General features: G+C 47.8%; 18 non-coding genes across 18 annotated transcripts; all 18 read right to left on the minus strand.

Moving 5' to 3' along the window:
• Positions 1-836: 836 nt before the first annotated feature.
• On the minus strand, positions 837-956 carry trnal-caa (transfer RNA leucine (anticodon CAA)). The gene is made up of 2 exons: positions 919-956; positions 837-882 (listed from the first exon to the last, which is right to left on the minus strand). It is a non-coding gene; the product is annotated as a tRNA-Leu (tRNA).
• Positions 957-1,675: 719 nt separating this feature from the next.
• On the minus strand, positions 1,676-1,795 carry trnal-uaa (transfer RNA leucine (anticodon UAA)). The gene is made up of 2 exons: positions 1,758-1,795; positions 1,676-1,721 (listed from the first exon to the last, which is right to left on the minus strand). It is a non-coding gene; the product is annotated as a tRNA-Leu (tRNA).
• A 1,489-nt stretch (positions 1,796-3,284) lies between these two features.
• Positions 3,285-3,404, minus strand: trnal-uaa (transfer RNA leucine (anticodon UAA)). The gene is made up of 2 exons: positions 3,367-3,404; positions 3,285-3,330 (listed from the first exon to the last, which is right to left on the minus strand). It is a non-coding gene; the product is annotated as a tRNA-Leu (tRNA).
• A 1,808-nt stretch (positions 3,405-5,212) lies between these two features.
• On the minus strand, positions 5,213-5,332 carry trnal-caa (transfer RNA leucine (anticodon CAA)). Its single transcript has 2 exons — positions 5,295-5,332; positions 5,213-5,258 (listed from the first exon to the last, which is right to left on the minus strand). It is a non-coding gene; the product is annotated as a tRNA-Leu (tRNA).
• Positions 5,333-6,043: 711 nt separating this feature from the next.
• trnal-caa (transfer RNA leucine (anticodon CAA)) lies at positions 6,044-6,163 on the minus strand. Its single transcript has 2 exons — positions 6,126-6,163; positions 6,044-6,089 (listed from the first exon to the last, which is right to left on the minus strand). It is a non-coding gene; the product is annotated as a tRNA-Leu (tRNA).
• A 973-nt stretch (positions 6,164-7,136) lies between these two features.
• On the minus strand, positions 7,137-7,256 carry trnal-caa (transfer RNA leucine (anticodon CAA)). The gene is made up of 2 exons: positions 7,219-7,256; positions 7,137-7,182 (listed from the first exon to the last, which is right to left on the minus strand). It is a non-coding gene; the product is annotated as a tRNA-Leu (tRNA).
• Positions 7,257-7,979: 723 nt separating this feature from the next.
• On the minus strand, positions 7,980-8,099 carry trnal-uaa (transfer RNA leucine (anticodon UAA)). The gene is made up of 2 exons: positions 8,062-8,099; positions 7,980-8,025 (listed from the first exon to the last, which is right to left on the minus strand). It is a non-coding gene; the product is annotated as a tRNA-Leu (tRNA).
• Positions 8,100-9,919: 1,820 nt separating this feature from the next.
• Positions 9,920-10,039, minus strand: trnal-caa (transfer RNA leucine (anticodon CAA)). The gene is made up of 2 exons: positions 10,002-10,039; positions 9,920-9,965 (listed from the first exon to the last, which is right to left on the minus strand). It is a non-coding gene; the product is annotated as a tRNA-Leu (tRNA).
• A 1,826-nt stretch (positions 10,040-11,865) lies between these two features.
• On the minus strand, positions 11,866-11,985 carry trnal-caa (transfer RNA leucine (anticodon CAA)). Its single transcript has 2 exons — positions 11,948-11,985; positions 11,866-11,911 (listed from the first exon to the last, which is right to left on the minus strand). It is a non-coding gene; the product is annotated as a tRNA-Leu (tRNA).
• A 721-nt stretch (positions 11,986-12,706) lies between these two features.
• Positions 12,707-12,826, minus strand: trnal-uaa (transfer RNA leucine (anticodon UAA)). The gene is made up of 2 exons: positions 12,789-12,826; positions 12,707-12,752 (listed from the first exon to the last, which is right to left on the minus strand). It is a non-coding gene; the product is annotated as a tRNA-Leu (tRNA).
• Positions 12,827-14,648: 1,822 nt separating this feature from the next.
• Positions 14,649-14,768, minus strand: trnal-caa (transfer RNA leucine (anticodon CAA)). The gene is made up of 2 exons: positions 14,731-14,768; positions 14,649-14,694 (listed from the first exon to the last, which is right to left on the minus strand). It is a non-coding gene; the product is annotated as a tRNA-Leu (tRNA).
• Positions 14,769-15,491: 723 nt separating this feature from the next.
• trnal-uaa (transfer RNA leucine (anticodon UAA)) lies at positions 15,492-15,611 on the minus strand. Its single transcript has 2 exons — positions 15,574-15,611; positions 15,492-15,537 (listed from the first exon to the last, which is right to left on the minus strand). It is a non-coding gene; the product is annotated as a tRNA-Leu (tRNA).
• Positions 15,612-18,232: 2,621 nt separating this feature from the next.
• Positions 18,233-18,352, minus strand: trnal-caa (transfer RNA leucine (anticodon CAA)). The gene is made up of 2 exons: positions 18,315-18,352; positions 18,233-18,278 (listed from the first exon to the last, which is right to left on the minus strand). It is a non-coding gene; the product is annotated as a tRNA-Leu (tRNA).
• Positions 18,353-20,172: 1,820 nt separating this feature from the next.
• trnal-caa (transfer RNA leucine (anticodon CAA)) lies at positions 20,173-20,292 on the minus strand. The gene is made up of 2 exons: positions 20,255-20,292; positions 20,173-20,218 (listed from the first exon to the last, which is right to left on the minus strand). It is a non-coding gene; the product is annotated as a tRNA-Leu (tRNA).
• A 723-nt stretch (positions 20,293-21,015) lies between these two features.
• Positions 21,016-21,135, minus strand: trnal-uaa (transfer RNA leucine (anticodon UAA)). The gene is made up of 2 exons: positions 21,098-21,135; positions 21,016-21,061 (listed from the first exon to the last, which is right to left on the minus strand). It is a non-coding gene; the product is annotated as a tRNA-Leu (tRNA).
• A 1,808-nt stretch (positions 21,136-22,943) lies between these two features.
• On the minus strand, positions 22,944-23,063 carry trnal-caa (transfer RNA leucine (anticodon CAA)). The gene is made up of 2 exons: positions 23,026-23,063; positions 22,944-22,989 (listed from the first exon to the last, which is right to left on the minus strand). It is a non-coding gene; the product is annotated as a tRNA-Leu (tRNA).
• Positions 23,064-24,884: 1,821 nt separating this feature from the next.
• trnal-caa (transfer RNA leucine (anticodon CAA)) lies at positions 24,885-25,004 on the minus strand. The gene is made up of 2 exons: positions 24,967-25,004; positions 24,885-24,930 (listed from the first exon to the last, which is right to left on the minus strand). It is a non-coding gene; the product is annotated as a tRNA-Leu (tRNA).
• Positions 25,005-26,824: 1,820 nt separating this feature from the next.
• On the minus strand, positions 26,825-26,944 carry trnal-caa (transfer RNA leucine (anticodon CAA)). Its single transcript has 2 exons — positions 26,907-26,944; positions 26,825-26,870 (listed from the first exon to the last, which is right to left on the minus strand). It is a non-coding gene; the product is annotated as a tRNA-Leu (tRNA).
• Between the last annotated feature and the right edge of the window lie 339 nt (positions 26,945-27,283).

The following is a 27,283-nucleotide window of genomic DNA, read 5'->3' on the forward strand; positions in this document are numbered from 1 at the left end:
CATACACACTCTCTCTCACAAACACACACTCTCTCTCACACACACGCACTCTCTCTCTCACACACACACCCAAACACTCACATGCACACACAATCTCTCTCACACACATATACACTCTCTCTCACATGCACACACACTCACACACTCTCTATCTGTCTCTCACACCCACACACAAACACACTCTCTCTCACATACACACACACACGCACTCTCTCTCACAGACACACTCTCTCTCACACACATTCTCTCTCACACACACTGTCATACACAGACACACAGACACACACTCTCTCTCACACACAGACTCATGCTCTCTCTGTCTCTCTCGCACAGACACATACAAATTCACTCTCTCTCACACACATATACACACCCTATCTCTCTCTCTCTCACACACACACTCTCTCTCACACTCACACATACACTTTATCTCTCTCACACACGCACACACACACTCTCACAAACACACTCTATCTCTCCCATATACACACACTCTCTCACACACAAACTCACACACACACTCTCTCACACACATAATACTCTCTCTCACACACACACACTCTCCCTCCCTCTCACACACACACTCTCTCTCTCACACACAAGCACACTCTCTCACACACATAAAAATTCACCCTCTCTCTGTCACAAACACACTCACTCACATAAACGCTCCCTCTCTCACACAATATTGCTGCAAATGCCTCAGCCTTATCTTTTAAACGGAGGGGTTGGATTCTTCCATCTTTGTGAAGGGGGAGTGACTCCTCTCCAAGAAGCTGTGAAATTTGGGGGCATTGTGTGGGTGTGGGAAGGTTTGTTTGAGGAAAAGTGGAGAATGTCAGGAGTGGGATTTGAACCCACGCCCCTAGGAAGGGACCAGAATTCACAAGCCCAGATGCAGAGCAAGGACTAACACTCCTTGAGTCTGGCGCCTTAGACCACTCGGCCATCCTGACAAGCTGCTGCAGATGCCCTTCCAGATGTCTTTCTCACTCTGTACAATTAGTCACCTTGCTCTTGTGCAGACACAAAATGCAATTCCGCATTTCTGCAGCTCCCTTGCATTCACACTCAGCAACAATCCCTCATAGACACCCACTCTCTCTCACACACACACACTCTCTCTCTCTCACACACCCTCTCACACACACTGACACACACACTCCCTCTCACACACACACACACACTCTCTCACACAGACCCTCTCACACACTCTCTCACACACACTCTCTCTCTCACACAAACCCACACTCTCACACACACACTCACACAAACACACACTCTCTCTTACACACACACTCTCTCTCACACACACGCTCTTTCTCACACACACTAACAAATTCTTCCTCTCTCTCTCACACACAAACACACATACACTCTCTCACACACACACACACTCTCTCACATGCACACACTCTCTCTCTCACACACAAGCACACTCTCTCACACACATAAAAATTAGCCCTCTCTCTGTCACAAACACACTCACTCACATAAACGCTCCCTCTCTCACACGCTCACACAAAATTGTTGCAAATGCCTCAGCCTTATCTTTGAAATGGAGGGGTTGGATTCTTCCATCTTTGTGAAGGGGGAGTGACTCCTCTCCAAGAAGCTGTGAAATTTGGGGGAAGTGTGTGGGTGTGGGAAGGTTTGTTTGGGGAAAAGGGGAGAATGTCAGGAGTGGGATTTGAACCCACGCCCCTAGAAAGGGACCAGAATTCACAAGCCCAGATGCAGAGCAAGGACTAACATTCCTTAAGTCTGGCGCCTTAGACCACTCGGCCATCCTGACAAGCTGCTGCAGATGCCCTTCCAGATGTCTTTCTCACTCTGTACAATTAGTCACCTTGCTCTTGTGCAGACACAAAATGCAATTCCGCATTTCTGCAGCTCCCTTGCATTCACACTCAGCAACAATCCCTCATACACAGTCTCACTCTCGCACACACACACACACACACACTCACTCTCTCACATGCACATGCACACACACACTCTATCTGTCTCTCACACCCACACACAAACACACTCTCTCCCTCTCACACACACATATTCTCCCTCTTTCTGTCTCTCTCACACACACTCTCTCTCTCACATGCACATACTCTCTCACACACTCACTATCACACACACACTGTCACTCTCTCACACACACTCACTCTCTCACATGACACACTCACGCTCTCTCACTCTCTCTCACACACACATACTCTTTCTGTCTCACACACACACAAACACACTCACACAAAAACACACTCTCTCACGCACACACACAAAAATTCTCTCTTTCTCTCTCTCACACATACACACACACTCTCTCTCTCACACACGCGCTTTCTCTCTCTCTCACACACACACTCTTTCTGTCTCACACACACACACACTCTCTCTCACACAAACCCACACTCTCACACACACACTCTCTCACACAAACACACACTCTCTCTCACACACACTCTCTCTCACACACACACTCTTTCTGTCTCACACACACACACACTCTCTCTCACACAAACCCACACTCTCACACACACACTCTCTCACACAAACACACACTCTCTCTCACACACACTCTCTCTCACACACACTAACAAATTCTTCCTCTCTCTCTCACACAAACACACACACTCTCTCACATGCACACATACACTCTCTCTCCCTCACACACACTCTTTCTCACACACACGCACTCTCTCTCTCTCTCTCACACACACACACACCCTCTCTCTCACACACATGCACTCTCTCTCACACACATACTCTCTCTCTCTCACAAACACACACTCTCTCTCACACACACACACACATATACACACCCTATCTCTCTCTCTCACACACACACTCTCTCTCACACTCACACATTCACTTTATCTCTCTCACACACACACACACACACACACTCTCACAAACACACTCTATCTCTCCCACATACACACACTCTCTCACACACAAACTCACACACACACTCTCTCACACACATAATACTCTCTCTCACACACACACACTCTCCCTCCCTCTCACACACACACTCTCTCTCTCACACACAAGCACACTCTCTCACACACATAAAAATTCACCCTCTCTCTGTCACAAACGCACTCACTCACATAAACGCTCCCTCTCTCACACAATATTGCTGCAAATGCCTCAGCCTTATCTTTGAAACCGAGGGGTTGGATTCTTCCATCTTTGTGAAGGGGGAGTGACTCCTCTCCAAGAAGCTGTGAAATTTGGGGGCAGTGTGTGGGTGTGGGAAGGTTTGTTTGGGGAAAAGGGGAGAATGTCAGGAGTGGGATTTGAACCCACGCCCCTAGAAAGGGACCAGAATTCACAAGCCCAGATGCAGAGCAAGGACTAACATTCCTTAAGTCTGGCGCCTTAGACCACTCGGCCATCCTGACAAGCTGCTGCAGATGCCCTTCCAGATGTCTTTCTCACTCTGTACAATTAGTCACCTTGCTCTTGTGCAGACACAAAATGCAATTCCGCATTTCTGCAGCTCCCTTGCATTCACACTCAGCAACAATCCCTCATACACAGTCTCACTCTCGCACTCACACACACACACACACTCACTCTCTCACATGCACATGCACACACACACTCTATCTGTCTCTCACACCCACACACAAACACACTCTCTCCCTCTCACACACACATATTCTCCCTCTTTCTGTCTCTCTCACACACACTCTCTCTCTCACATGCACATACTCTCTCACACACTCACTATCACACACACACTGTCACTCTCTCACACACACTCACTCTCTCACATGACACACTCACGCTCTCTCACTCTCTCTCACACACACATACTCTTTCTGTCTCACACACACACAAACACACTCACACAAAAACACACTCTCTCACGCACACACACAAAAATTCTCTCTTTCTCTCTCTCACACATACACACACACTCTCTCTCTCACACACGCGCTTTCTCTCTCTCTCACACACACACTCTTTCTGTCTCACACACACACACACACACTCTCTCTCACACAAACCCACACTCTCACACACACACTCTCTCACACAAACACACACTCTCTCTCACACACACTCTCTCTCACACACACTAACAAATTCTTCCTCTCTCTCTCACACAAACACACACACTCTCTCACATGCACACATACACTCTCTCTCCCTCACACACACTCTTTCTCACACACACGCACTCTCTCTCTCTCTCTCACACACACACACACCCTCTCTCTCACACACATGCACTCTCTCTCACACACATACTCTCTCTCTCTCACAAACACACACTCTCTCTCACACACACATGCTCTCTCTCTCTATCCACACATATACACTCTCTCACAGACACACTCTCTCTCTCACACACAAACACATGTAGACATACACACTCTCTCTCACAAACACACACTCTCTCTCACACACACGCACTCTCTCTCTCACACACACACCCAAACACTCACATGCACACACAATCTCTCTCACACACATATACACTCTCTCTCACATGCACACACACTCACACACTCTCTATCTGTCTCTCACACCCACACACAAACACACTCTCTCTCACATACACACACACACGCACTCTCTCTCACAGACACACTCTCTCTCACACACATTCTCTCTCACACACACTGTCATACACAGACACACAGACACACACTCTCTCTCACACACAGACTCATGCTCTCTCTGTCTCTCTCGCACAGACACATACAAATTCACTCTCTCTCACACACATATACACACCCTATCTCTCTCTCTCTCACACACACACTCTCTCTCACACTCACACATACACTTTATCTCTCTCACACACGCACACACACACTCTCACAAACACACTCTATCTCTCCCATATACACACACTCTCTCACACACAAACTCACACACACACTCTCTCACACACATAATACTCTCTCTCACACACACACACTCTCCCTCCCTCTCACACACACACTCTCTCTCTCACACACAAGCACACTCTCTCACACACATAAAAATTCACCCTCTCTCTGTCACAAACACACTCACTCACATAAACGCTCCCTCTCTCACACAATATTGCTGCAAATGCCTCAGCCTTATCTTTTAAACGGAGGGGTTGGATTCTTCCATCTTTGTGAAGGGGGAGTGACTCCTCTCCAAGAAGCTGTGAAATTTGGGGGCATTGTGTGGGTGTGGGAAGGTTTGTTTGAGGAAAAGTGGAGAATGTCAGGAGTGGGATTTGAACCCACGCCCCTAGGAAGGGACCAGAATTCACAAGCCCAGATGCAGAGCAAGGACTAACACTCCTTGAGTCTGGCGCCTTAGACCACTCGGCCATCCTGACAAGCTGCTGCAGATGCCCTTCCAGATGTCTTTCTCACTCTGTACAATTAGTCACCTTGCTCTTGTGCAGACACAAAATGCAATTCCGCATTTCTGCAGCTCCCTTGCATTCACACTCAGCAACAATCCCTCATAGACACCCACTCTCTCTCACACACACACACTCTCTCTCTCTCACACACCCTCTCACACACACTGACACACACACTCCCTCTCACACACACACACACACTCTCTCACACAGACCCTCTCACACACTCTCTCACACACACTCTCTCTCTCACACAAACCCACACTCTCACACACACACTCACACAAACACACACTCTCTCTTACACACACACTCTCTCTCACACACACGCTCTTTCTCACACACACTAACAAATTCTTCCTCTCTCTCTCACACACAAACACACATACACTCTCTCACACACACACACACTCTCTCACATGCACACACTCTCTCTCTCACACACAAGCACACTCTCTCACACACATAAAAATTAGCCCTCTCTCTGTCACAAACACACTCACTCACATAAACGCTCCCTCTCTCACACAATATTGCTGCAAATGCCTCAGCCTTATCTTTTAAACCGAGGGGTTGGATTCTTCCATCTTTGTGAAGGGGGAGTGACTCCTCTCCAAGAAGCTGTGAAATTTGGGGGCATTGTGTGGGTGTGGGAAGGTTTGTTTGAGGAAAAGTGGAGAATGTCAGGAGTGGGATTTGAACCCACGCCCCTAGGAAGGGACCAGAATTCACAAGCCCAGATGCAGAGCAAGGACTAACACTCCTTGAGTCTGGCGCCTTAGACCACTCGGCCATCCTGACAAGCTGCTGCAGATACCCTTCCAGATGTCTTTCTCACTCTGTACAATTAGTCACCTTGCTCTTGTGCAGACACAAAATGCAATTCCGCATTTCTGCAGCTCCCTTGCATTCACACTCAGCAACAATCCCTCATACACAGTCTCACTCTCGCACACACACACACACACACTCACTCTCTCACATGCACATGCACACACACACTCTATCTGTCTCTCACACCCACACACAAACACACTCTCTCCCTCTCACACACACATATTCTCCCTCTTTCTGTCTCTCTCACACACACTCTCTCTCTCACATGCACATACTCTCTCACACACTCACTATCACACACACACTGTCACTCTCTCACACACACTCACTCTCTCACATGACACACTCACGCTCTCTCACTCTCTCTCACACACACATACTCTTTCTGTCTCACACACACACAAACACACTCACACAAAAACACACTCTCTCACGCACACACACAAAAATTCTCTCTTTCTCTCTCTCACACATACACACACACTCTCTCTCTCACACACGCGCTTTCTCTCTCTCTCACACACACACTCTTTCTGTCTCACACACACACACACACTCTCACAAACACACTCTATCTCTCCCATATACACACATTCTCTCACACACAAACTCACACACACACTCTCTCACACACATAATACTCTCTCTCACACACACACACTCTCCCTCCCTCTCACACACACACTCTCTCTCTCACACACAAGCACACTCTCTCACACACATAAAAATTCACCCTCTCTCTGTCACAAACACACTCACTCACATAAACGCTCCCTCTCTCACACAATATTGCTGCAAATGCCTCAGCCTTATCTTTTAAACCGAGGGGTTGGATTCTTCCATCTTTGTGAAGGGGGAGTGACTCCTCTCCAAGAAGCTATGAAATTTGGGGGCATTGTGTGGGTGTGGGAAGGTTTGTTTGAGGAAAAGTGGAGAATGTCAGGAGTGGGATTTGAACCCACGCCCCTAGGAAGGGACCAGAATTCACAAGCCCAGATGCAGAGCAAGGACTAACACTCCTTGAGTCTGGCGCCTTAGACCACTCGGCCATCCTGACAAGCTGCTGCAGATGCTCTTCCAGATGTCTTTCTCACTCTGTACAATTAGTCACCTTGCTCTTGTGCAGACACAAAATGCAATTCCGCATTTCTGCAGCTCCCTTGCATTCACACTCAGCAACAATCCCTCATAGACACCCACTCTCTCTCACACACACACACTCTCTCTCTCTCACACACCCTCTAACACACACACACACACACACTCCCTCTCACACACACACACACACTCTCTCACACAGACCCTCTCACACACTCTCTCACACACACTCTCTCTCTCACACAAACCCACACTCTCACACACACACTCTCTCACACAAACACACACTCTCTCTTACACACACACTCTCTCTCACACACACGCTCTTTCTCACACACACTAACAAATTCTTCCTCTCTCTCTCACACACAAACACACAAACACTCTCTCACACACACACACACTCTCTCACATGCACACACTCTCTCTCTCACACACAAGCACACTCTCTCACACACATAAAAATTAGCCCTCTCTCTGTCACAAACACACTCACTCACATAAACGCTCCCTCTCTCACACGCTCACACAAAATTGTTGCAAATGCCTCAGCCTTATCTTTGAAACCGAGGGGTTGGATTCTTCCATCTTTGTGAAGGGGGAGTGACTCCTCTCCAAGAAGCTGTGAAATTTGGGGGCAGTGTGTGGGTGTGGGAAGGTTTGTTTGGGGAAAAGGGGAGAATGTCAGGAGTGGGATTTGAACCCACGCCCCTAGAAAGGGACCAGAATTCACAAGCCCAGATGCAGAGCAAGGACTAACATTCCTTAAGGCTGGCGCCTTAGACCACTCGGCCATCCTGACAAGCTGCTGCAGATGCCCTTCCAGATGTCTTTCTCACTCTGTACAATTAGTCACCTTGCTCTTGTGCAGACACAAAATGCAATTCCGCATTTCTGCAGCTCCCTTGCATTCACACTCAGCAACAATCCCTCATACACAGTCTCACTCTCGCACACACACACACACACACACTCACTCTCTCACATGCACATGCACACACACACTCTATCTGTCTCTCACACCCACACACAAACACACTCTCTCCCTCTCACACACACATATTCTCCCTCTTTCTGTCTCTCTCACACACACTCTCTCTCTCACATGCACATACTCTCTCACACACTCACTATCACACACACACTGTCACTCTCTCACACACACTCACTCTCTCACATGACACACTCACGCTCTCTCACTCTCTCTCACACACACATACTCTTTCTGTCTCACACACACACAAACACACTCACACAAAAACACACTCTCTCACGCACACACACAAAAATTCTCTCTTTCTCTCTCTCACACATACACACACACTCTCTCTCTCACACACGTGCTTTCTCTCTCTCTCACACACACACTCTTTCTGTCTCACACACACACACACACACTCTCTCACACAAACCCACACTCTCACACACACACTCTCTCACACAAACACACACTCTCTCTCACACACACACTCTCTCTCACACACACTAACAAATTCTTCCTCTCTCTCTCACACAAACACACACACTCTCTCACATGCACACATACACTCTCTCTCCCTCACACACACTCTTTCTCACACACACGCACTCTCTCTCTCTCTCTCACACACACACACACCCTCTCTCTCACACACATGCACTCTCTCTCACACACATACTCTCTCTCTCTCACAAACACACACTCTCTCTCACACACACATGCTCTCTCTCTCTATCCACACATATACACTCTCTCACAGACACACTCTCTCTCTCACACACAAACACATGTAGACATACACACTCTCTCTCACAAACACACACTCTCTCTCACACACACGCACTCTCTCTCTCACACACACACCCAAACACTCACATGCACACACAATCTCTCTCACACACATATACACTCTCTCTCACATGCACACACACTTACACACTCTCTATCTGTCTCTCACACCCACACACAAACACACTCTCTCTCACATACACACACACACGCACTCTCTCTCACAGACACACTCTCTCTCACACACATTCTCTCTCACACACATTCTCTCTCACACACACTGTCATACACAGACACACAGACACACACTCTCTCTCACACACAGACTCATGCTCTCTCTGTCTCTCTCGCACAGACACATACAAATTCACTCTCTCTCACACACATATACACACCCTATCTCTCTCTCTCACACACACACTCTCTCTCACACTCACACATACACTTTATCTCTCTCACACACACACACACACTCTCACAAACACACTCTATCTCTCCCATATACACACACTCTCTCACACACAAACTCACACACACACTCTCTCACACACATAATACTCTCTCTCACACACACACACTCTCCCTCCCTCTCACACACACACTCTCTCTCTCACACACAAGCACACTCTCTCACACACATAAAAATTCACCCTCTCTCTGTCACAAACACACTCACTCACATAAACGCTCCCTCTCTCACACAATATTGCTGCAAATGCCTCAGCCTTATCTTTTAAACCGAGGGGTTGGATTCTTCCATCTTTGTGAAGGGGGAGTGACTCCTCTCCAAGAAGCTATGAAATTTGGGGGCATTGTGTGGGTGTGGGAAGGTTTGTTTGAGGAAAAGTGGAGAATGTCAGGAGTGGGATTTGAACCCACGCCCCTAGGAAGGGACCAGAATTCACAAGCCCAGATGCAGAGCAAGGACTAACACTCCTTGAGTCTGGCGCCTTAGACCACTCGGCCATCCTGACAAGCTGCTGCAGATGCCCTTCCAGATGTCTTTCTCACTCTGTACAATTAGTCACCTTGCTCTTGTGCAGACACAAAATGCAATTCCGCATTTCTGCAGCTCCCTTGCATTCACACTCAGCAACAATCCCTCATACACAGTCTCACTCTCGCACACACACACACACACACACTCACTCTCTCACATGCACATGCACACACACACTCTATCTGTCTCTCACACCCACACACAAACACACTCTCTCCCTCTCACACACACATATTCTCCCTCTTTCTGTCTCTCTCACACACACTCTCTCTCTCACATGCACATACTCTCTCACACACTCACTATCACACACACACTGTCACTCTCTCACACACACTCACTCTCTCACATGACACACTCACGCTCTCTCACTCTCTCTCACACACACATACTCTTTCTGTCTCACACACACACAAACACACTCACACAAAAACACACTCTCTCACGCACACACACAAAAATTCTCTCTTTCTCTCTCTCACACATACACACACACTCTCTCTCTCACACACGCGCTTTCTCTCTCTCTCACACACACACTCTTTCTGTCTCACACACACACACACACACTCTCTCTCACACAAACCCACACTCTCACACACACACTCTCTCACACAAACACACACTCTCTCTCACACACACACTCTCTCTCACACACACTAACAAATTCTTCCTCTCTCTCTCACACAAACACACACACTCTCTCACATGCACACATACACTCTCTCTCCCTCACACACACTCTTTCTCACACACACGCACTCTCTCTCTCTCTCTCACACACACACACACCCTCTCTCTCACACACATGCACTCTCTCTCACACACATACTCTCTCTCTCTCACAAACACACACACTCTCTCACACACACATGCTCTCTCTCTCTATCCACACATATACACTCTCTCACAGACACACTCTCTCTCTCACACACAAACACATGTAGACATACACACTCTCTCTCACAAACACACACTCTCTCTCACACACACGCACTCTCTCTCTCACACACACACCCAAACACTCACATGCACACACAATCTCTCTCACACACATATACACTCTCTCTCACATGCACACACACTCACACACTCTCTATCTGTCTCTCACACCCACACACAAACACACTCTCTCTCACATACACACACACACGCACTCTCTCTCACAGACACACTCTCTCTCACACACATTCTCTCTCACACACATTCTCTCTCACACACACTGTCATACACAGACACACAGACACACACTCTCTCTCACACACAGACTCATGCTCTCTCTGTCTCTCTCGCACAGACACATACAAATTCACTCTCTCTCACACACATATACACACCCTATCTCTCTCTCTCTCACACACACACTCTCTCTCACACTCACACATACACTTTATCTCTCTCACACACACACACACACACTCTCACAAACACACTCTATCTCTCCCATATACACACATTCTCTCACACACAAACTCACACACACACTCTCTCACACACATAATACTCTCTCTCACACACACACACTCTCCCTCCCTCTCACACACACACTCTCTCTCTCACACACAAGCACACTCTCTCACACACATAAAAATTCACCCTCTCTCTGTCACAAACACACTCACTCACATAAACGCTCCCTCTCTCACACAATATTGCTGCAAATGCCTCAGCCTTATCTTTTAAACCGAGGGGTTGGATTCTTCCATCTTTGTGAAGGGGGAGTGACTCCTCTCCAAGAAGCTATGAAATTTGGGGGCATTGTGTGGGTGTGGGAAGGTTTGTTTGAGGAAAAGTGGAGAATGTCAGGAGTGGGATTTGAACCCACGCCCCTAGGAAGGGACCAGAATTCACAAGCCCAGATGCAGAGCAAGGACTAACACTCCTTGAGTCTGGCGCCTTAGACCACTCGGCCATCCTGACAAGCTGCTGCAGATGCTCTTTCAGATGTCTTTCTCACTCTGTACAATTAGTCACCTTGCTCTTGTGCAGACACAAAATGCAATTCCGCATTTCTGCAGCTCCCTTGCATTCACACTCAGCAACAATCCCTCATAGACACCCACTCTCTCTCACACACACACACTCTCTCTCTCTCACACACCCTCTAACACACACACACACACACACTCCCTCTCACACACACACACACACTCTCTCACACAGACCCTCTCACACACTCTCTCACACACACTCTCTCTCTCACACAAACCCACACTCTCACACACACACTCTCTCACACAAACACACACTCTCTCTTACACACACACTCTCTCTCACACACACGCTCTTTCTCACACACACTAACAAATTCTTCCTCTCTCTCTCACACACAAACACACAAACACTCTCTCACACACACACACTCTCTCACATGCACACACTCTCTCTCTCACACACAAGCACACTCTCTCACACACATAAAAATTAGCCCTCTCTCTGTCACAAACACACTCACTCACATAAACGCTCCCTCTCTCACACGCTCACACAAAATTGTTGCAAATGCCTCAGCCTTATCTTTGAAACCGAGGGGTTGGATTCTTCCATCTTTGTGAAGGGGGAGTGACTCCTCTCCAAGAAGCTGTGAAATTTGGGGGCAGTGTGTGGGTGTGGGAAGGTTTGTTTGGGGAAAAGGGGAGAATGTCAGGAGTGGGATTTGAACCCACGCCCCTAGAAAGGGACCAGAATTCACAAGCCCAGATGCAGAGCAAGGACTAACATTCCTTAAGTCTGGCGCCTTAGACCACTCGGCCATCCTGACAAGCTGCTGCAGATGCCCTTCCAGATGTCTTTCTCACTCTGTACAATTAGTCACCTTGCTCTTGTGCAGACACAAAATGCAATTCCGCATTTCTGCAGCTCCCTTGCATTCACACTCAGCAACAATCCCTCATACACAGTCTCACTCTCGCACACACACACACACACACACTCACTCTCTCACATGCACATGCACACACACACTCTATCTGTCTCTCACACCCACACACAAACACACTCTCTCCCTCTCACACACACATATTCTCCCTCTTTCTGTCTCTCTCACACACACTCTCTCTCTCACATGCACATACTCTCTCACACACTCACTATCACACACACACTGTCACTCTCTCACACACACTCACTCTCTCACATGACACACTCACGCTCTCTCACTCTCTCTCACACACACATACTCTTTCTGTCTCACACACACACAAACACACTCACACAAAAACACACTCTCTCACGCACACACACAAAAATTCTCTCTTTCTCTCTCTCACACATACACACACACTCTCTCTCTCACACACGCGCTTTCTCTCTCTCTCACACACACTCTTTCTGTCTCACACACACACACACACACTCTCTCTCACACAAACCCACACTCTCACACACACACTCTCTCACACAAACACACACTCTCTCTCACACACACACTCTCTCTCACACACACTAACAAATTCTTCCTCTCTCTCTCACACAAACACACACACTCTCTCACATGCACACATACACTCTCTCTCCCTCACACACACTCTTTCTCACACACACGCACTCTCTCTCTCTCTCTCACACACACACACACCCTCTCTCTCACACACATGCACTCTCTCTCACACACATACTCTCTCTCTCTCACAAACACACACTCTCTCTCACACACACATGCTCTCTCTCTCTATCCACACATATACACTCTCTCACAGACACACTCTCTCTCTCACACACAAACACATGTAGACATACACACTCTCTCTCACAAACACACACTCTCTCTCACACACACGCACTCTCTCTCTCACACACACACCCAAACACTCACATGCACACACAATCTCTCTCACACACATATACACTCTCTCTCACATGCACACACACTCACACACTCTCTATCTGTCTCTCACACCCACACACAAACACACTCTCTCTCACATACACACACACACGCACTCTCTCTCACAGACACACTCTCTCTCACACACATTCTCTCTCACACACATTCTCTCTCACACACACTGTCATACACAGACACACAGACACACACTCTCTCTCACACACAGACTCATGCTCTCTCTGTCTCTCTCGCACAGACACATACAAATTCACTCTCTCTCACACACATATACACACCCTATCTCTCTCTCTCACACACACACTCTCTCTCACACTCACACATACACTTTATCTCTCTCACACACACACACACACACTCTCACAAACACACTCTATCTCTCCCATATACACACATTCTCTCACACACAAACTCACACACACACTCTCTCACACACATAATACTCTCTCTCACACACACACACTCTCCCTCCCTCTCACACACACACTCTCTCTCTCACACACAAGCACACTCTCTCACACACATAAAAATTCACCCTCTCTCTGTCACAAACACACTCACTCACATAAACGCTCCCTCTCTCACACAATATTGCTGCAAATGCCTCAGCCTTATCTTTTAAACCGAGGGGTTGGATTCTTCCATCTTTGTGAAGGGGGAGTGACTCCTCTCCAAGAAGCTATGAAATTTGGGGGCATTGTGTGGGTGTGGGAAGGTTTGTTTGAGGAAAAGTGGAGAATGTCAGGAGTGGGATTTGAACCCACGCCCCTAGGAAGGGACCAGAATTCACAAGCCCAGATGCAGAGCAAGGACTAACACTCCTTGAGTCTGGCGCCTTAGACCACTCGGCCATCCTGACAAGCTGCTGCAGATGCTCTTCCAGATGTCTTTCTCACTCTGTACAATTAGTCACCTTGCTCTTGTGCAGACACAAAATGCAATTCCGCATTTCTGCAGCTCCCTTGCATTCACACTCAGCAACAATCCCTCATAGACACCCACTCTCTCTCACACACACACACTCTCTCTCTCTCACACACCCTCTAACACACACACACACACACACTCCCTCTCACACACACACACACACTCTCTCACACAGACCCTCTCACACACTCTCTCACACACACTCTCTCTCTCACACAAACCCACACTCTCACACACACACTCTCTCACACAAACACACACTCTCTCTTACACACACACTCTCTCTCACACACACGCTCTTTCTCACACACACTAACAAATTCTTCCTCTCTCTCTCACACACAAACACACAAACACTCTCTCACACACACACACACTCTCTCACATGCACACACTCTCTCTCTCACACACAAGCACACTCTCTCACACACATAAAAATTAGCCCTCTCTCTGTCACAAACACACTCACTCACATAAACGCTCCCTCTCTCACACGCTCACACAAAATTGTTGCAAATGCCTCAGCCTTATCTTTGAAACCGAGGGGTTGGATTCTTCCATCTTTGTGAAGGGGGAGTGACTCCTCTCCAAGAAGCTGTGAAATTTGGGGGCAGTGTGTGGGTGTGGGAAGGTTTGTTTGGGGAAAAGGGGAGAATGTCAGGAGTGGGATTTGAACCCACGCCCCTAGAAAGGGACCAGAATTCACAAGCCCAGATGCAGAGCAAGGACTAACATTCCTTAAGTCTGGCGCCTTAGACCACTCGGCCATCCTGACAAGCTGCTGCAGATGCCCTTCCAGATGTCTTTCTCACTCTGTACAATTAGTCACCTTGCTCTTGTGCAGACACAAAATGCAATTCCGCATTTCTGCAGCTCCCTTGCATTCACACTCAGCAACAATCCCTCATACACAGTCTCACTCTCGCACACACACAAACACACACTCACTCTCTCACATGCACATGCACACACACACTCTATCTGTCTCTCACACCCACACACAAACACACTCTCTCCCTCTCACACACACATATTCTCCCTCTTTCTGTCTCTCTCACACACACTCTCTCTCTCACATGCACATACTCTCTCACACACTCACTATCACACACACACTGTCACTCTCTCACACACACTCACTCTCTCACATGACACACTCACGCTCTCTCACTCTCTCTCACACACACATACTCTTTCTGTCTCACACACACACAAACACACTCACACAAAAACACACTCTCTCACGCACACACACAAAAATTCTCTCTTTCTCTCTCTCACACATACACACACACTCTCTCTCTCACACACGTGCTTTCTCTCTCTCTCACACACACACTCTTTCTGTCTCACACACACACACACACACTCTCTCACACAAACCCACACTCTCACACACACACTCTCTCACACAAACACACACTCTCTCTCACACACACACTCTCTCTCACACACACTAACAAATTCTTCCTCTCTCTCTCACACAAACACACACTCTCTCACATGCACACATACACTCTCTCTCCCTCACACACACTCTTTCTCACACACACGCACTCTCTCTCTCTCTCTCACACACACACACACCCTCTCTCTCACACACATGCACTCTCTCTCACACACATACTCTCTCTCTCTCACAAACACACACTCTCTCTCACACACACATGCTCTCTCTCTCTATCCACACATATACACTCTCTCACAGACACACTCTCTCTCTCACACACAAACACATGTAGACATACACACTCTCTCTCACAAACACACACTCTCTCTCACACACACGCACTCTCTCTCTCACACACACACCCAAACACTCACATGCACACACAATCTCTCTCACACACATATACACTCTCTCTCACATGCACACACACTCACACACTCTCTATCTGTCTCTCACACCCACACACAAACACACTCTCTCTCACATACACACACACACGCACTCTCTCTCACAGACACACTCTCTCTCACACACATTCTCTCTCACACACACTGTCATACACAGACACACAGACACACACTCTCTCTCACACACAGACTCATGCTCTCTCTGTCTCTCTCGCACAGACACATACAAATTCACTCTCTCTCACACACATATACACACCCTATCTCTCTCTCTCACACACACACTCTCTCTCACACTCACACATACACTTTATCTCTCTCACACACGCACACACACACTCTCACAAACACACTCTATCTCTCCCATATACACACACTCTCTCACACACAAACTCACACTCACACTCTCTCACACACATAATACTCTCTCTCACACACACACACTCTCCCTCCCTCTCACACACACACTCTCTCTCTCACACACAAGCACACTCTCTCACACACATAAAAATTCACCCTCTCTCTGTCACAAACACACTCACTCACATAAACGCTCCCTCTCTCACACAATATTGCTGCAAATGCCTCAGCCTTATCTTTTAAACGGAGGGGTTGGATTCTTCCATCTTTGTGAAGGGGGAGTGACTCCTCTCCAAGAAGCTGTGAAATTTGGGGGCATTGTGTGGGTGTGGGAAGGTTTGTTTGAGGAAAAGTGGAGAATGTCAGGAGTGGGATTTGAGCCCACGCCCCTAGGAAGGGACCAGAATTCACAAGCCCAGATGCAGAGCAAGGACTAACACTCCTTGAGTCTGGCGCCTTAGACCACTCGGCCATTCTGACAAGCTGCTGCAGATGCCCTTCCAGATGTCTTTCTCACTCTGTACATTTAGTCACCTTGCTCTTGTGCAGACACAAAATGCAATTCCGCATTTCTGCAGCTCCCTTGCATTCACACTCAGCAACAATCCCTCATAGACACCCACTCTCTCTCACACACCCTCTCACACACACTGACACACACACTCCCTCTCACACACACACACACACTCTCTCACACAGACCCTCTCACACACTCTCTCACACACACTCTCTCTCTCACACAAACCCACACTCTCACACACACACTCTCTCACACAAACACACACTCTCTCTTACACACACACTCTCTCTCACACACACGCTCTTTCTCACACACACTAACAAATTCTTCCTCTCTCTCTCACACACAAACACACATACACTCTCTCACACACACACACACTCTCTCACATGCGCACACTCTCTCTCTCACACACAAGCACACTCTCTCACACACATAAAAATTAGCCCTCTCTCTGTCACAAACACACTCACTCACATAAACGCTCCCTCTCTCACACGCTCACACAAAATTGTTGCAAATGCCTCAGCCTTATCTTTGAAACGGAGGGGTTGGATTCTTCCATCTTTGTGAAGGGGGAGTGACTCCTCTCCAAGAAGCTGTGAAATTTGGGGGCAGTGTGTGGGTGTGGGAAGGTTTGTTTGGGGAAAAGGGGAGAATGTCAGGAGTGGGATTTGAACCCACGCCCCTAGGAAGGGACCAGAATTCACAAGCCCAGATGCAGAGCAAGGACTAACACTCCTTGAGTCTGGCGCCTTAGACCACACGGCCATCCTGACAAGCTGCTGCAGATACCCTTCCAGATGTCTTTCTCACTCTGTACAATTAGTCACCTTGCTCTTGTGCAGACACAAAATGCAATTCCGCATTTCTGCAGCTCCCTTGCATTCACACTCAGCAACAATCCCTCATACACAGTCTCACTCTCGCACACACACACACACACACTCACTCTCTCACATGCACATGCACACACACACTCTATCTGTCTCTCACACCCACACACAAACACACTCTCTCCCTCTCACACACACATATTCTCCCTCTTTCTGTCTCTCTCACACACACTCTCTCTCTCACATGCACATACTCTCTCACACACTCACTATCACACACACACTGTCACTCTCTCACACACACTCACTCTCTCACATGACACACTCACGCTCTCTCACTCTCTCTCACACACACATACTCTTTCTGTCTCACACACACACAAACACACTCACACAAAAACACACTCTCTCACGCACACACACAAAAATTCTCTCTTTCTCTCTCTCACACATACACACACACTCTCTCTCTCACACACGCGCTTTCTCTCTCTCTCACACACACACTCTTTCTGTCTCACACACACACACACACTCTCTCTCACACAAACCCACACTCTCACACACACACTCTCTCACACAAACACACACTCTCTCTCACACACACACTCTCTCTCACACACACTAACAAATTCTTCCTCTCTCTCTCACACAAACACACACACTCTCTCACATGCACACATACACTCTCTCTCCCTCACACACACTCTTTCTCACACACACGCACTCTCTCTCTCTCTCTCACACACACACACACCCTCTCTCTCACACACATGCACTCTCTCTCACACACATACTCTCTCTCTCTCACAAACACACACTCTCTCTCACACACACATGCTCTCTCTCTCTATCCACACATATACACTCTCTCACAGACACACTCTCTCTCTCACACACAAACACATGTAGACATACACACTCTCTCTCACAAACACACACTCTCTCTCACACACACGCACTCTCTCTCTCACACACACACCCAAACACTCACATGCACACACAATCTCTCTCACACACATATACACTCTCTCTCACATGCACACACACTCACACACTCTCTATCTGTCTCTCACACCCACACACAAACACACTCTCTCTCACATACACACACACACGCACTCTCTCTCACAGACACACTCTCTCTCACACACATTCTCTCTCACACACATTCTCTCTCACACACCCTGTCATACACAGACACACAGACACACACTCTCTCTCACACACAGACTCATGCTCTCTCTGTCTCTCTCGCACAGACACATACAAATTCACTCTCTCTCACACACATATACACACCCTATCTCTCTCTCTCACACACACACTCTCTCTCACACTCACACATACACTTTATCTCTCTCACACACACACACACACACTCTCACAAACACACTCTATCTCTCCCATATACACACATTCTCTCACACACAAACTCACACACACACTCTCTCACACACATAATACTCTCTCTCACACACACACACTCTCCCTCCCTCTCACACACACACTCTCTCTCTCACACACAAGCACACTCTCTCACACACATAAAAATTCACCCTCTCTCTGTCACAAACACACTCACTCACATAAACGCTCCCTCTCTCACACAATATTGCTGCAAATGCCTCAGCCTTATCTTTTAAACCGAGGGGTTGGATTCTTCCATCTTTGTGAAGGGGGAGTGACTCCTCTCCAAGAAGCTATGAAATTTGGGGGCATTGTGTGGGTGTGGGAAGGTTTGTTTGAGGAAAAGTGGAGAATGTCAGGAGTGGGATTTGAACCCACGCCCCTAGGAAGGGACCAGAATTCACAAGCCCAGATGCAGAGCAAGGACTAACACTCCTTGAGTCTGGCGCCTTAGACCACTCGGCCATCCTGACAAGCTGCTGCAGATGCTCTTCCAGATGTCTTTCTCACTCTGTACAATTAGTCACCTTGCTCTTGTGCAGACACAAAATGCAATTCCGCATTTCTGCAGCTCCCTTGCATTCACACTCAGCAACAATCCCTCATAGACACCCACTCTCTCTCACACACACACACTCTCTCTCTCTCACACACCCTCTAACACACACACACACACACACTCCCTCTCACACACACACACACACTCTCTCACACAGACCCTCTCACACACTCTCTCACACACACTCTCTCTCTCACACAAACCCACACTCTCACACACACACTCTCTCACACAAACACACACTCTCTCTTACACACACACTCTCTCTCACACACACGCTCTTTCTCACACACACTAACAAATTCTTCCTCTCTCTCTCACACACAAACACACAAACACTCTCTCACACACACACACACTCTCTCACATGCACACACTCTCTCTCTCACACACAAGCACACTCTCTCACACACATAAAAATTAGCCCTCTCTCTGTCACAAACACACTCACTCACATAAACGCTCCCTCTCTCACACGCTCACACAAAATTGTTGCAAATGCCTCAGCCTTATCTTTGAAACCGAGGGGTTGGATTCTTCCATCTTTGTGAAGGGGGAGTGACTCCTCTCCAAGAAGCTGTGAAATTTGGGGGCAGTGTGTGGGTGTGGGAAGGTTTGTTTGGGGAAAAGGGGAGAATGTCAGGAGTGGGATTTGAACCCACGCCCCTAGAAAGGGACCAGAATTCACAAGCCCAGATGCAGAGCAAGGACTAACATTCCTTAAGTCTGGCGCCTTAGACCACTCGGCCATCCTGACAAGCTGCTGCAGATGCCCTTCCAGATGTCTTTCTCACTCTGTACAATTAGTCACCTTGCTCTTGTGCAGACACAAAATGCAATTCCGCATTTCTGCAGCTCCCTTGCATTCACACTCAGCAACAATCCCTCATACACAGTCTCACTCTCGCACACACACACACACACACACTCACTCTCTCACATGCACATGCACACACACACTCTATCTGTCTCTCACACCCACACACAAACACACTCTCTCCCTCTCACACACACATATTCTCCCTCTTTCTGTCTCTCTCACACACACTCTCTCTCTCACATGCACATACTCTCTCACACACTCACTATCACACACACACTGTCACTCTCTCACACACACTCACTCTCTCACATGACACACTCACGCTCTCTCACTCTCTCTCACACACACATACTCTTTCTGTCTCACACACACACAAACACACTCACACAAAAACACACTCTCTCACGCACACACACAAAAATTCTCTCTTTCTCTCTCTCACACATACACACACACTCTCTCTCTCACACACGCGCTTTCTCTCTCTCTCACACACACACTCTTTCTGTCTCACACACACACACACACACTCTCTCTCACACAAACCCACACTCTCACACACACACTCTCTCACACAAACACACACTCTCTCTCACACACACACTCTCTCTCACACACACTAACAAATTCTTCCTCTCTCTCTCACACAAACACACACACTCTCTCACATGCACACATACACTCTCTCTCCCTCACACACACTCTTTCTCACACACACGCACTCTCTCTCTCTCTCTCACACACACACACACCCTCTCTCTCACACACATGCACTCTCTCTCACACACATACTCTCTCTCTCTCACAAACACACACTCTCTCTCACACACACATGCTCTCTCTCTCTATCCACACATATACACTCTCTCACAGACACACTCTCTCTCTCACACACAAACACATGTAGACATACACACTCTCTCTCACAAACACACACTCTCTCTCACACACACGCACTCTCTCTCTCACACACACACCCAAACACTCACATGCACACACAATCTCTCTCACACACATATACACTCTCTCTCACATGCACACACACTCACACACTCTCTATCTGTCTCTCACACCCACACACAAACACACTCTCTCTCACATACACACACACACGCACTCTCTCTCACAGACACACTCTCTCTCACACACATTCTCTCTCACACACACTGTCATACACAGACACACAGACACACACTCTCTCTCACACACAGACTCATGCTCTCTCTGTCTCTCTCGCACAGACACATACAAATTCACTCTCTCTCACACACATATACACACCCTATCTCTCTCTCTCACACACACACTCTCTCTCACACTCACACATACACTTTATCTCTCTCACACACGCACACACACACTCTCACAAACACACTCTATCTCTCCCATATACACACACTCTCTCACACACAAACTCACACACACACTCTCTCACACACATAATACTCTCTCTCACACACACACACTCTCCCTCCCTCTCACACACACACTCTCTCTCTCACACACAAGCACACTCTCTCACACACATAAAAATTCACCCTCTCTCTGTCACAAACACACTCACTCACATAAACGCTCCCTCTCTCACACAATATTGCTGCAAATGCCTCAGCCTTATCTTTTAAACGGAGGGGTTGGATTCTTCCATCTTTGTGAAGGGGGAGTGACTCCTCTCCAAGAAGCTGTGAAATTTGGGGGCAGTGTGTGGGTGTGGGAAGGTTTGTTTGGGGAAAAGGGGAGAATGTCAGGAGTGGGATTTGAACCCACGCCCCTAGGAAGGGACCAGAATTCACAAGCCCAGATGCAGAGCAAGGACTAACACTCCTTGAGTCTGGCGCCTTAGACCACACGGCCATCCTGACAAGCTGCTGCAGATACCCTTCCAGATGTCTTTCTCACTCTGTACAATTAGTCACCTTGCTCTTGTGCAGACACAAAATGCAATTCCGCATTTCTGCAGCTCCCTTGCATTCACACTCAGCAACAATCCCTCATACACAGTCTCACTCTCGCACACACACACACACACACTCACTCTCTCACATGCACATGCACACACACACTCTATCTGTCTCTCACACCCACACACAAACACACTCTCTCCCTCTCACACACACATATTCTCCCTCTTTCTGTCTCTCTCACACACACTCTCTCTCTCACATGCACATACTCTCTCACACACTCACTATCACACACACACTGTCACTCTCTCACACACACTCACTCTCTCACATGACACACTCACGCTCTCTCACTCTCTCTCACACACACATACTCTTTCTGTCTCACACACACACAAACACACTCACACAAAAACACACTCTCTCACGCACACACACAAAAATTCTCTCTTTCTCTCTCTCACACATACACACACACTCTCTCTCTCACACACGCGCTTTCTCTCTCTCTCACACACACACTCTTTCTGTCTCACACACACACACACACTCTCTCTCACACAAACCCACACTCTCACACACACACTCTCTCACACAAACACACACTCTCTCTCACACACACACTCTCTCTCACACACACTAACAAATTCTTCCTCTCTCTCTCACACAAACACACACACTCTCTCACATGCACACATACACTCTCTCTCCCTCACACACACTCTTTCTCACACACACGCACTCTCTCTCTCTCTCTCACACACACACACACCCTCTCTCTCACACACATGCACTCTCTCTCACACACATACTCTCTCTCTCTCACAAACACACACTCTCTCTCACACACACATGCTCTCTCTCTCTATCCACACATATACACTCTCTCACAGACACACTCTCTCTCTCACACACAAACACATGTAGACATACACACTCTCTCTCACAAACACACACTCTCTCTCACACACACGCACTCTCTCTCTCACACACACACCCAAACACTCACATGCACACACAATCTCTCTCACACACATATACACTCTCTCTCACATGCACACACACTCACACACTCTCTATCTGTCTCTCACACCCACACACAAACACACTCTCTCTCACATACACACACACACGCACTCTCTCTCACAGACACACTCTCTCTCACACACATTCTCTCTCACACACATTCTCTCTCACACACCCTGTCATACACAGACACACAGACACACACTCTCTCTCACACACAGACTCATGCTCTCTCTGTCTCTCTCGCACAGACACATACAAATTCACTCTCTCTCACACACATATACACACCCTATCTCTCTCTCTCACACACACACTCTCTCTCACACTCACACATACACTTTATCTCTCTCACACACACACACACACACTCTCACAAACACACTCTATCTCTCCCATATACACACATTCTCTCACACACAAACTCACACACACACTCTCTCACACACATACACTCTCTCACACACACACACACTCTCTCACATGCGCACACTCTCTCTCTCACACACAAGCACACTCTCTCACACACATAAAAATTAGCCCTCTCTCTGTCACAAACACACTCACTCACATAAACGCTCCCTCTCTCACACGCTCACACAAAATTGTTGCAAATGCCTCAGCCTTATCTTTGAAACGGAGGGGTTGGATTCTTCCATCTTTGTGAAGGGGGAGTGACTCCTCTCCAAGAAGCTGTGAAATTTGGGGGCAGTGTGTGGGTGTGGGAAGGTTTGTTTGGGGAAAAGGGGAGAATGTCAGGAGTGGGATTTGAACCCACGCCCCTAGGAAGGGACCAGAATTCACAAGCCCAGATGCAGAGCAAGGACTAACACTCCTTGAGTCTGGCGCCTTAGACCACACGGCCATCCTGACAAGCTGCTGCAGATACCCTTCCAGATGTCTTTCTCACTCTGTACAATTAGTCACCTTGCTCTTGTGCAGACACAAAATGCAATTCCGCATTTCTGCAGCTCCCTTGCATTCACACTCAGCAACAATCCCTCATACACAGTCTCACTCTCGCACACACACACACACACACTCACTCTCTCACATGCACATGCACACACACACTCTATCTGTCTCTCACACCCACACACAAACACACTCTCTCCCTCTCACACACACATATTCTCCCTCTTTCTGTCTCTCTCACACACACTCTCTCTCTCACATGCACATACTCTCTCACACACTCACTATCACACACACACTGTCACTCTCTCACACACACTCACTCTCTCACATGACACACTCACGCTCTCTCACTCTCTCTCACACACACATACTCTTTCTGTCTCACACACACACAAACACACTCACACAAAAACACACTCTCTCACGCACACACACAAAAATTCTCTCTTTCTCTCTCTCACACATACACACACACTCTCTCTCTCACACACGCGCTTTCTCTCTCTCTCACACACACACTCTTTCTGTCTCACACACACACACACACTCTCTCTCACACAAACCCACACTCTCACACACACACTCTCTCACACAAACACACACTCTCTCTCACACACACACTCTCTCTCACACACACTAACAAATTCTTCCTCTCTCTCTCACACAAACACACACACTCTCTCACATGCACACATACACTCTCTCTCCCTCACACACACTCTTTCTCACACACACGCACTCTCTCTCTCTCTCTCACACACACACACACCCTCTCTCTCACACACATGCACTCTCTCTCACACACATACTCTCTCTCTCTCACAAACACACACTCTCTCTCACACACACATGCTCTCTCTCTCTATCCACACATATACACTCTCTCACAGACACACTCTCTCTCTCACACACAAACACATGTAGACATACACACTCTCTCTCACAAACACACACTCTCTCTCACACACACGCACTCTCTCTCTCACACACACACCCAAACACTCACATGCACACACAATCTCTCTCACACACATATACACTCTCTCTCACATGCACACACACTCACACACTCTCTATCTGTCTCTCACACCCACACACAAACACACTCTCTCTCACATACACACACACACGCACTCTCTCTCACAGACACACTCTCTCTCACACACATTCTCTCTCACACACATTCTCTCTCACACACCCTGTCATACACAGACACACAGACACACACTCTCTCTCACACACAGACTCATGCTCTCTCTGTCTCTCTCGCACAGACACATACAAATTCACTCTCTCTCACACACATATACACACCCTATCTCTCTCTCTCACACACACACTCTCTCTCACACTCACACATACACTTTATCTCTCTCACACACACACACACACACTCTCACAAACACACTCTATCTCTCCCATATACACACATTCTCTCACACACAAACTCACACACACACTCTCTCACACACATAATACTCTCTCTCACACACACACACTCTCCCTCCCTCTCACACACACACTCTCTCTCTCACACACAAGCACACTCTCTCACACACATAAAAATTCACCCTCTCTCTGTCACAAACACACTCACTCACATAAACGCTCCCTCTCTCACACAATATTGCTGCAAATGCCTCAGCCTTATCTTTTAAACCGAGGGGTTGGATTCTTCCATCTTTGTGAAGGGGGAGTGACTCCTCTCCAAGAAGCTATGAAATTTGGGGGCATTGTGTGGGTGTGGGAAGGTTTGTTTGAGGAAAAGTGGAGAATGTCAGGAGTGGGATTTGAACCCACGCCCCTAGGAAGGGACCAGAATTCACAAGCCCAGATGCAGAGCAAGGACTAACACTCCTTGAGTCTGGCGCCTTAGACCACTCGGCCATCCTGACAAGCTGCTGCAGATGCTCTTCCAGATGTCTTTCTCACTCTGTACAATTAGTCACCTTGCTCTTGTGCAGACACAAAATGCAATTCCGCATTTCTGCAGCTCCCTTGCATTCACACTCAGCAACAATCCCTCATAGACACCCACTCTCTCTCACACACACACACTCTCTCTCTCTCACACACCCTCTAACACACACACACACACACACTCCCTCTCACACACACACACACACTCTCTCACACAGACCCTCTCACACACTCTCTCACACACACTCTCTCTCTCACACAAACCCACACTCTCACACACACACTCTCTCACACAAACACACACTCTCTCTTAC

This window comes from Chiloscyllium plagiosum, unplaced genomic scaffold, assembly GCF_037043375.1.
Source record: "Chiloscyllium plagiosum isolate Xiang-an unplaced genomic scaffold, Cpla_swu_hap1 HiC_scaffold_24, whole genome shotgun sequence".
Taxonomy (NCBI): domain Eukaryota; kingdom Metazoa; phylum Chordata; class Chondrichthyes; order Orectolobiformes; family Hemiscylliidae; genus Chiloscyllium; species Chiloscyllium plagiosum.